Source organism: Rhamphochromis longiceps, linkage group LG5 (genome assembly GCF_057381845.1).
Source record: "Rhamphochromis longiceps isolate RC_006_pf linkage group LG5, R_longiceps_female_GT1.1, whole genome shotgun sequence".
Classification (NCBI taxonomy): domain Eukaryota; kingdom Metazoa; phylum Chordata; class Actinopteri; order Cichliformes; family Cichlidae; genus Rhamphochromis; species Rhamphochromis longiceps.
In genome coordinates, this window is record NC_140561.1 from 17496503 (window position 1) to 17506281 (window position 9779).

The 9779-nt window shown below is 38.6% G+C and overlaps 1 long non-coding RNA gene across 1 annotated transcript; it reads right to left on the reverse strand.

Annotated features, from left to right (window-relative positions):
• Positions 1-574: 574 nt before the first annotated feature.
• On the reverse strand, positions 575-2628 carry LOC146669550 (uncharacterized). Its single transcript, XR_014911726.1, has 3 exons — positions 2173-2628; positions 1303-1467; positions 575-1225 (listed from the first exon to the last, which is right to left on the reverse strand). It is a non-coding gene; the product is annotated as an uncharacterized LOC146669550 (long non-coding RNA).
• Between the last annotated feature and the right edge of the window lie 7151 nt (positions 2629-9779).

Below are 9779 nucleotides of genomic sequence, written 5' to 3' on the forward strand. Positions count from 1 at the left end.
ATCTATCAGCTGAATGTGTTTTGGGAGTTTGGCTTTATTAAAATGAAGTCATTAGAAGGTTTGCACTTCATCAGTAAGCCACATCTGTGGCATCTCCCAGTTACAGCACATTTCTAACAGCCTGACAGTCCTAACAGTGACAGCTGGCCACATACTTTGTATGCACCCTGTGAAAGCTGTGGCTTAGCAGCATTCTTTCTCATCACACTGATGGTTGTGCACTCAGAAAAATAAAGGTGCCAACTGGAACCAAAAGTGGTTCTTTAGACTGATGCCATAGAAGAACCTTTTTTGGTGCCACAAAGAACCTTTCAAACAATGGTTCTTTGAAGAACCATTTCTTTCAGTGGTTCATTAAAGAACCATTAAAGGTTCCCCAAAGAACCATCAAGAAATGGTTCTTTGGGGCACCTTTAATGGTTTTTCAAAGAACCTTTTAAAAAATGGTTCTTTAAAGAACCATTTTTAAAAAGGTCCTTCAAATGGTTCTTTAAAAGAACCATTTTAAAGAACCTTTTTTCAGTGGTTCTTTAAAAAACCATTTTAAATCTTTCAAAATAAAATGCATCATAAATTGAATTTGAGTAGGGTAAAATAAATACGAGCACAGCATAGACATATATTAATGGTTTATTGTCATTTTGTAGTTACCAAAAGACAAAAAGGCATTTTAGCCCTCAGCACAACATCACTACTAATACATGTCACATATTAGTGTTTTAAACAGTAATAATTAAATATATTTGCTATACTATAAATAAATATATATAAATACTATAGCTACAGATAACACAACAAATAATACATGTATTGTTTAATTAATAAAACATCAGAAAGTGATAAAACACATTAGAAATAGCAATAGCTTCATAACAGACCAATAAATCAACACATTTTCATCAGCAGATGTTTGCATGTTCAGTAAAAACATTTCAACAACAAGTTTATGATTAAAATGATCAATGAACTTCAGCCTTACGCTATGTAATGTACTTTTCATGTTGTACTCATGGTCCTTTGTTAGTCCAGTTTAGGATAATGTCTCTGACGTATGTATCATATCAAATATATGTCATATCAAAACAAGCCCACACCTGCAGTTGTTTCAGTTTTTCACTGGTGTTTCCTGGTGTTTCCAGTCACTCAGGCGGACATCCATATCAGCCAACCAAACGACAAGCTCCTCCCTTTGTGCTTCAAATCCCTCCCACTCTGAGACAAGGAGCTGAAAGAGAGAGAAAAGAGTCAATTATAAAGAAGAGAGAAAAGTGAAACCCTCCTCAGAAGGTCTGACTCGCATACCTGCAGTTGACCTGTGATGGACTCCAGTTTGGCGTTCACGTCATCCCTTGCTGTTGCCAGTAGCCGAGTCTGCAGGGTGCCCTGGAAGAGCTGAGTTAATGTTCGACTCCTCCTGGTCAGGCTCTCCAGCTGGATGAGCTGAGGTCTCCCCTCTCACCGCTGCCTCTGAACACAGAAACACAAATTGCATCTGAAGCAGGAGGTGCAGATTTTTTTTGCTATTCTTTTCTAAATCCAGGCTAGATCACGTGGAGGTATTTGGAAAACTTTTTTGGCCAGTGGACGACTGTTGTCTTGCAGAAAGTCAAATCAATCAAACATATGCGATACACAATCAATTCACAAGAACACATTGTAAAAAATAAGTCCAGTTCTTGCCTGATTTCAAGTGAAATCTGCATCAAAACAGGGTGACAGAAGTAAAACGAGTGCACAAAGCCTCACTTTGTACAAGCCTGCTATTAAAGTTCTCCTCTATGCAGACGACTTTCCTGTTTTCAAGGCACAACTTGGATCTGCTGTACGAATCTTATGGATACACACTAAATGAAACAATAGTGTGCATGACTCCAGATTCTGATCCCTCATCCTAATATGGTCCCAACATAGCAACAGCAATAAAGCAAATGTTGAGGCTTCAAAATACAAAGTCCATAAACCAATGGCTGACATGGGTTTTATCATAAGGGTGATAAATATACAGATTTCCGTCTGTCTTAGAGATTTGATGTTCATTTACCTGCAGATGCACTATACGTACCTGCTCTGTGGTTTTTCACAACATTTTGCACATCACTATTTAATACAGGAAGTAGGTGAACTAAAACAAGTCATCTTTCTTTGTGAGAGGACCATATTAATGAAACAAACCTCAATGACATCATAGGGAGCCCTAAAGATGCTCCTGCTGCTTCTCTTCCTCCTCATCCAAAGCTTCCTTCTCCTTGTCCTCGCCTTCCATCCAATTGTAATTCAACCTAATTGTGTTTCTCCCCCTTCTCTTCCTCATTTTGTTGGAGCTGTGAACACAATTAATGTGAATCTGGATTAATTTGTGCAAACAAGAAAAATCTACAGCTTTTTGGTCAGAGGTGCTCTTGTGATTTAAGCCGGGTAGAGTAGATTTATGTGTTGATGCTGCCTGCTTCAGCTGAGTGATATTTACACCCTGGCTGGATTACAAACTTTAACCATGTGCTGAACTTTGGCCCAGCGTTATAATAATGTATAATGTGTATGTGTTAGTCCCCATAGGGAAATAGTTCCTCTGCATTTAACCCATTCACCCAGTGAAGCAGTGGGCAGCCATCAATGCAGCACCCGGGGAGCAGTGTGTAGGGACGGTACCTTGCTCAGGGGTACCTCAGGGTAGCCGTTCAGTGGAGTTGAACCCCCGACCTTCCGATCATGGGGCCACCACTCTACCTACTGAGCTATCCCTGCCCGTTAGAATAGAATAGAATAGAATACTTTTTATTTGTCAATTTCTTCAAATGTACTTGCCATACAAAGGAATTGAAATTACGTTTCACACTGTCCCATGCATAGACATTGACAACAATAAGGTGCAGATGCACAACAAAAACAGCCCTAACAATAAAGTAATAAATAGTAATATAATAATATAAATAGTGCTAAAAGAAATACTAAAAATATATATATAGTTGCAGGTGTGTGCAATTGCAATGCAAGTCAGGAATGTTTTCAGTTCTTGGTTCAGAGAGTGTTTCTTTGTTGGAGAGTGTGCGTGGGTGAGGGGGAGTAGAGTCCAATCTGTCTTCCTATACTTCTGCCAATCTGGTGATTCTGCTGGCTGGGAGTCGGGAGGGAAGAGAGTTCAGCAGTCTCACAGCCTGGTGGATGAAGCTGTTGGTGAGCCTGGTAGTGCGGGAGTGGAGACTTCTGTATCTCTTTCCAGAGGGCAGGAGGCTGAACAGACAGTGCGCGGGGTGGGTTGCATCGTTGACAATTGTGGTGGCTTTGCGGGTGAGGCGAGTGGTGTAAATGTCTTGCAGGGAGGGGAGTGGTACACCAACTATCCTCTCAGCTGTTCTCACAATGCGTTGTAGAGCTTTTCTGTTAATACCGTTAATACCTCTTGTTAGTATAACGACCTCTTCTTAGCTTGTATGTATGATGTATGATGGTGGGTAAATGAAATATACAAAAAAATTAACTATATTACAAAAGAACATCTATCTTGGAAACATCAAATGACCGGAGCATAACTTGTCAACTAGTCCGAAACTAAGTTATGCAGGAACAGTCAAAGACACACCTTCTCATGTCACATTTCTATTCATTTCTATATAATTCGATTAGACAATAAAGAGTTATCTAATCTAATTATTCATTCAAAACTCTTATGCATAGCTGTATTTTATACAGCTCATACAGAATTCAAAGTACAGGTTCATGTGAGTATTTAATGTACGGCTCAGATCTACAGAATTTCAGAGTTTCTAGAGCAGACACAGAGCTCACAACAGGCTTCAGGCGCCATTTTAGTGACTTTAACAACATATTAATTTTAATTTCGGTCTAGCTGACATTAGGTTATGTACGCAGCACGCAATTGAACCACATATTTTAGAAGCCAAAGGTTCAAATTAGCTGGGAGCAGCTTCACTTCATTATAACAGTGGTTTTGTTAAGAAAACAGTTGGATACTAAATTGCGCTGACGTCAACGGCTAACGTATCTAGCTAATCGCTACTGTTAGCACAACATTAACAGCAAGCTACAATGACGAGTAACAAAAACAAAACTGTAATAAGGTTTTAATGAAAATGTTTTACTTCTTCCAACAGTCCCAGAATCCACAGCTTCAAAGTCCAGAAGGTACTGAAGACTGTTATCCGTTTCGCTGTCACCATCCGTGAGAAAGTGTTTTTTTCCCCCCCGAAAGGTCAAGGCCCGCCGCTCGCGCACTCTGTCTGCGCATGCGCATCCCAACGACTGACCCCCTCCGTCCGCTCCCGGGAGGTTATAGTATGACGTGTTCTGACGTCACTCTCTCTCCCTGTCATTTATTTGGCTCGAAACACATATTAACAAATTGCTCAGTGATGAACAACTACTCAGATCATTTACCTAAGCAGTGCGCTTTGTCAAAACGAAGTGTGTGTTCATTACACTGACATTCTGTTCTGCAATTGTTATTTACTTGTATTTTATAATTTGACTTTACATACTGCTGGGTGGTTTGTAAAGTTTACAATAACTAGTATTATCATTATACTATATTTTCAAAAATATATAATAATCTCAAAAGTAATGCCTTGGAGTAGAAAATAGTAATGCTTTATTAAAATTTAAAACTAAAGTACAGTACTTGAATGTGTGTATTGTGTCTACTGCTTGTTAACTCACCATATTCATAATGTGTTTGTGGGGTTAGGGGTGTGTGTCTGTGTGTGTGTGTGTGGGGGGGGGTTAGGGTCTTTAGGCTTTGGCCCCCACCCCTGCCACCAGTATATTTTTAAGGAAATATTTCTGACTTTTATTTGAATATTCAGTTTCCTACCATCTTCTCTTAAAGGGTAATTGCCAGGTAACCCGCCCTCTCCCTTCGCACACACATGCACACAAAGAAAACACACAGTATAATTCACAGCCTCATTATAGTGAATAAATATTTATGCTATTTACACCATCAAACTTAGATAGCTAAGGATGAAGAACCTTTTGTTCTTTAAAGAACCATTTGTAATAGCTGAAGAACCATCCACAAAATAAAAAGGTTCTTTGACGTATGATGGTTCTTTAAAGAACCATGAAGCCATCTGAAGAACCATTTAAGAACCATAATTTTTCTGAGTGTGGCTTTAAGTCCTAACTGCTGGGAGAAATCTTCCTGTAAAAGACATGCAGTGTGGACAATATGGCAGTCTTGCAGTCAGTCCTCCGGGTCCTGCTTAGTGTACGAGAGTCTGATTATTATGTATCCCACGTCCTACATCAGAGGTGTATCTCCTGCTCTTGTTTGCTTGCTTGTTGTTTACATGGCTCTGTGAGGCTGAGATGGTTCAGATGATGGACAGGTCAGCAAAGATGCACTGTGCTCTGGGAGAAAAGCAAGGAAGACGAGACAGACTCCCAAAGGCACCTCATTCACACCAGGAGAGGAGCTGACAGGTGAGGGTGCAGGCTGGCACTTGGTGCCCAAGAAATATTTGTTTCTCTATTCTATGCAAAAAGAAGAAACAAAAGGTCAGCTTCTAACCAGAATTTCTAATGGAAATAATACAAACAATTAGTGCATCTCTGAAATAAACATATAGAGAGATTAGAAGATAACTCATCAGGACATTACAAGTGGAATATCAAATTGTTATAACTTAGGCAAAAGTAACAAACAGTAACAAAGACAAAGCAGCTTGTAAGAAGAAATTTAAATTGTTAAAAAAAAACATCATAATTTTAAAAGTTAGTCAGAAGTCTCTTGGATACATTTCAGTGGTATTTGTAACAAAGTTAATGAACAGATGTATTCACTGGACACATGAAACAGATTTAGAGGGGATTGAACATCACCTTTTCACAGACCAGTGATCCAGTGCATTGGCGTCATGGCCCACAGAGGTCATTAACAAGTCAGACTGGACACCCACTCAACCCTGACTTAAGCTTGTCATTTACATATCTCCCAAAATACGTGGCCGCTCGGTTTCAACAAAGAAGTTCTTCATCCTGAGCTCAGGACAGAAATAGTAAATTGCAAACTGCCATCCAAACAAATGCTTCAGCCTCATTTAAAGTTGCAGTTTGTCCTTATTAGGAAAATTCTTTTTCAGCCCTCTTTGCCCGTCAGTAACTATTTTCTCTTTTGCCTACATTTACTTATTCATTACTTATTTATTTATTTACTTATTTTTTTCCTGTTGAGCCATGACATTTAAAGCCCTAACGGTCTGAGGCATCTGGGAAATGTTTGGCCGTAAAAGAAATATGCATAAAAAACAACAGTCGTTTTCTCCCACAAATATTTTTGAGATGATCTTTTTTTTAACCAAACATAGTAGTTCTAGTTCTACTACTACTTTAACCTGGGCTGGAGTAAACCTTTCAGGGACCAAATCCACATGGGACACAGTGCCACCTTCTGAGGACTGATAAAAATTTGTGTACATGCTTAAATTCAAATAACTATATTTAAAAATATGATAATGTACATTATTTTCCCAACCTCCCAAAAAGTGGGGTAGAATTTTGTTGTTCTACAAAAATAATTTACAAGCTAAAAAGGGTTAGCATTTCTTCCCTCTGGATTATCACCTACATCTCCTTATGCTATCTCACACCGGAGCCTTTTGGATGCTATAACTTCCTAAAGCAAAGAGGACTTTAAGCAACTGCGGCTGAAGAGATCGCTCTTGTAGCCCAACTGCCTAAAAAGCAAAAAATTAACAAAGGCAGCCAGATGGGGTGATGCTGGGGGCTGTACAGACTTCACCTGCGAGAGTGTAGTTTGGATCCTGTGTGAAGTCACAAGTCAGGAAAGAGTCACACATCTGTTTGGAGGTGCTTAGATTAAAGAATTTTAGATTCTAGATTAGAGAGATTTCTGTCGTGTGCAGCTTTGTGCAGCCATTTAAATTTATACATTTGTTGAATGCATTTCATCCATGCCACAGTCAGTGTAGCACGGTAAAAGTAATTTTGCTTAAGGTCTGTTTCATTAAGATAAGAGCCAGCTGCATTGAAATCCTGTGTGTTGATGTTGTAAAAATATAAGCATCTGGCATGCTCAGACTCAGCCCTCATAATTTCCTGTTGTCAGCCAGGAAATTGAGTCTTGATATAATTATTTGGCAAAACAGTTATTTTCTAATATGCGCTTCAGTCCCCAGTTGTGTCCACCTATCACCCGACTCGTTGCATATGGGAATCTCATAAGAATAAGAAGGTCACTGAAGTGAAACAAGCCTTAATTAAGGCCACTAATTGAAAAGTTTTAGGTTAAAAGTTTAATTTGTCACCACAGAAAACCAGGAAACCAGTATTTGCTTTGGTCAGTGTTGTTCTGGGAAAAGTTGGGATTCACATGGTTGCTAATGTGTACCACCTACCTAAACATTATTGCAGACCAGATGCACCCCTTGTTTTAAGAGGCAGTCTTTCATGGCTATCTCCTCTTTCAACAAGATAACAAACCCTGCAGATGGTTTGAGGAACATGATGGAGATCAAGCTACAGCCTCCCAGTTCCCCAATCTAACCAAACATCTGTGGAGTGTCCTGGAAAAGCAAGTCTGATCCATGGAGGGTCCACCTCACAGCCTGAAATACTTCCAAGGATCTGCTACTCACTTTTTTTCTGAGGTCTTGTGGAGTCCATGTTTTGAGGCTAAGAGGGAGCTTCTAATGTTATGGTTAATGGGTGTACGCTGGTTCCTTTTGTTACTCTTTTCCCTTTAATTTGGGTGTAAAAAGGTACAAATCCACACAGTGGCTGAGTTTACATAGCTGTTAACAGGAGGTTATGGCAGATGTAATCGAGCTGTTACAAATGATAAATTAGATAGATCTGTGTATCTTTTGCCTCATGTTGTTGTTGTTTTAGTTAGGTTTTTTTTGGTTGCTTGTTTTTCCATGATAAGGTAGAAGACATGAGGTAAAAAAGTATCCCTTTAAAATTAAAAGCACATGTCATCCACCAATGGCATGTATGTTTGGCATGCAAAAAAGGTGAAGGTGGTGACCTCATCTAGGCTGTGGCCTTTTGGCAATTTGATACTGCTAACATGTAGCCTGTGGAGATTAAAGGCATAGTTAAGCTTTTTAGAGACAAAAATGTATCAGCTTTCCTGCTGAGAAGAGCAAAAGGTCAATATCACATGTTTGTGGTAACTAGCCTGAGGCGCTTTCTCACTTTGATCACGTTTGGTTAAGTTATCTACCTATTCTCAATATCTATGTTATACCACTGTAGAGAGACAGGCACAAAAATGGGGTTTGTTATAAACAGTTAAGAACAGAATGATATATACTGGTTATAATGATAGATACATGTATATATTTTTTGTCTGCTTTGCAAGCATAGAAACATGTTCAGTTTCAAAGACAAAAGCAAACTAACCTGTAAATCTCGAGGTTGATGTTTACAGGAAACACCTTAATGTTGGTATGACCAGTACATGTGCCTTTAACCTGTCAAAGAAACATTTAAGGGACATTTTTGATGGTCGTCTCAAACATCTCCAGCTTTGTCATATATGTTAAGGTTCATGTCTGTGATATTTAAGTCTTTTTTTTTATTCTTAATTCTCTATGTAATGATGACCTGAACAAAATTCCAAATTTTCTTGACCATTAAGTGCGTATGAGCAACAATCATAGATGAAAAAAATGCAAACAGGGAACATAACACTAAATTCACACAGGGACGAGGAAGTGAACCTAGTATACAGGAAAATCAAAAGAAATGGGATTTTTAATAAATCTTTTTAACAAAACAGATGAAAATAGATGTGAATAGTCATTGTAGGTATGATGATGTTTGTACATAGTCTCAGCAGATTGGCCCACCTGTAAAGAGGAGAGACGGTACATATAGGCACCATACGCAAGATGTGTAAATACAGCTGAATATACAGGTAGTTTGTTAACACAAAGACTGACCAGGACCTCTAAAGTTAATGATTATAAAATATAAGTATGTTGGTTGGTTGGTTGGTTGGTTGGTTGGTTGGTTGGTTGGTTGGTTGGTTGGTTGGACACCAAACTTTGTGAACACAATAATTCAAGAAAGACATGACCTTGGGTTTTCAAATTGATACCATAAGTGTATCCAGTAAAAATCTTGGACAAGTTAGAATCTCTGTGTTTTCTTCTGAATAACCTGTGATAATTCAAGAAGGAAGTAACCTAGGATGCTTAAACTTGTATAATAGGTGCATGTTTTAGGGGGCTGAGGGTTGCACTGGCAGCTATCAGTATTTAAAAAAATGTCTCTTTCATTTTTTTTTCTTGCTTATTTATCAAGAACATTAATCTAATAGGACAAAAAGATGCTTTTTACCAGTTTTATCTGATGCCTAATTTTCATCTGCAGTTAGTCAAAAAACAAATAGGAAGACTGTCATTAATAAACAAATTATACTAAATACAGTGGGGCAAAAAAGTATTTAGTCAGCCACCGATTGTGCAAGTTCCCCCACCTAAAATGATGACAGAGGTCAGTAATTTGCACCAGAGGTACACTTCAACTGTGAGAGACAGAGATTTTCCTTGTTTGAGGTGACCAAATACTTATTTTCCACCCTAATTTACGAATAAATTCTTTACAAATCCTACCATGTGAATTCATGGATTTTTTTTTCACATTCTGTCTCTCACAGTTGAAGTGTACCTCTGGTGCAAATTACTGACCTCTGTCATCATTTTAAGTGGGGGAACTTGCACAATCGGTGGCTGACTAAATACTTTTTTGCCCCACTGTATATTATCCTGACTATAGATTTATATGTACACACA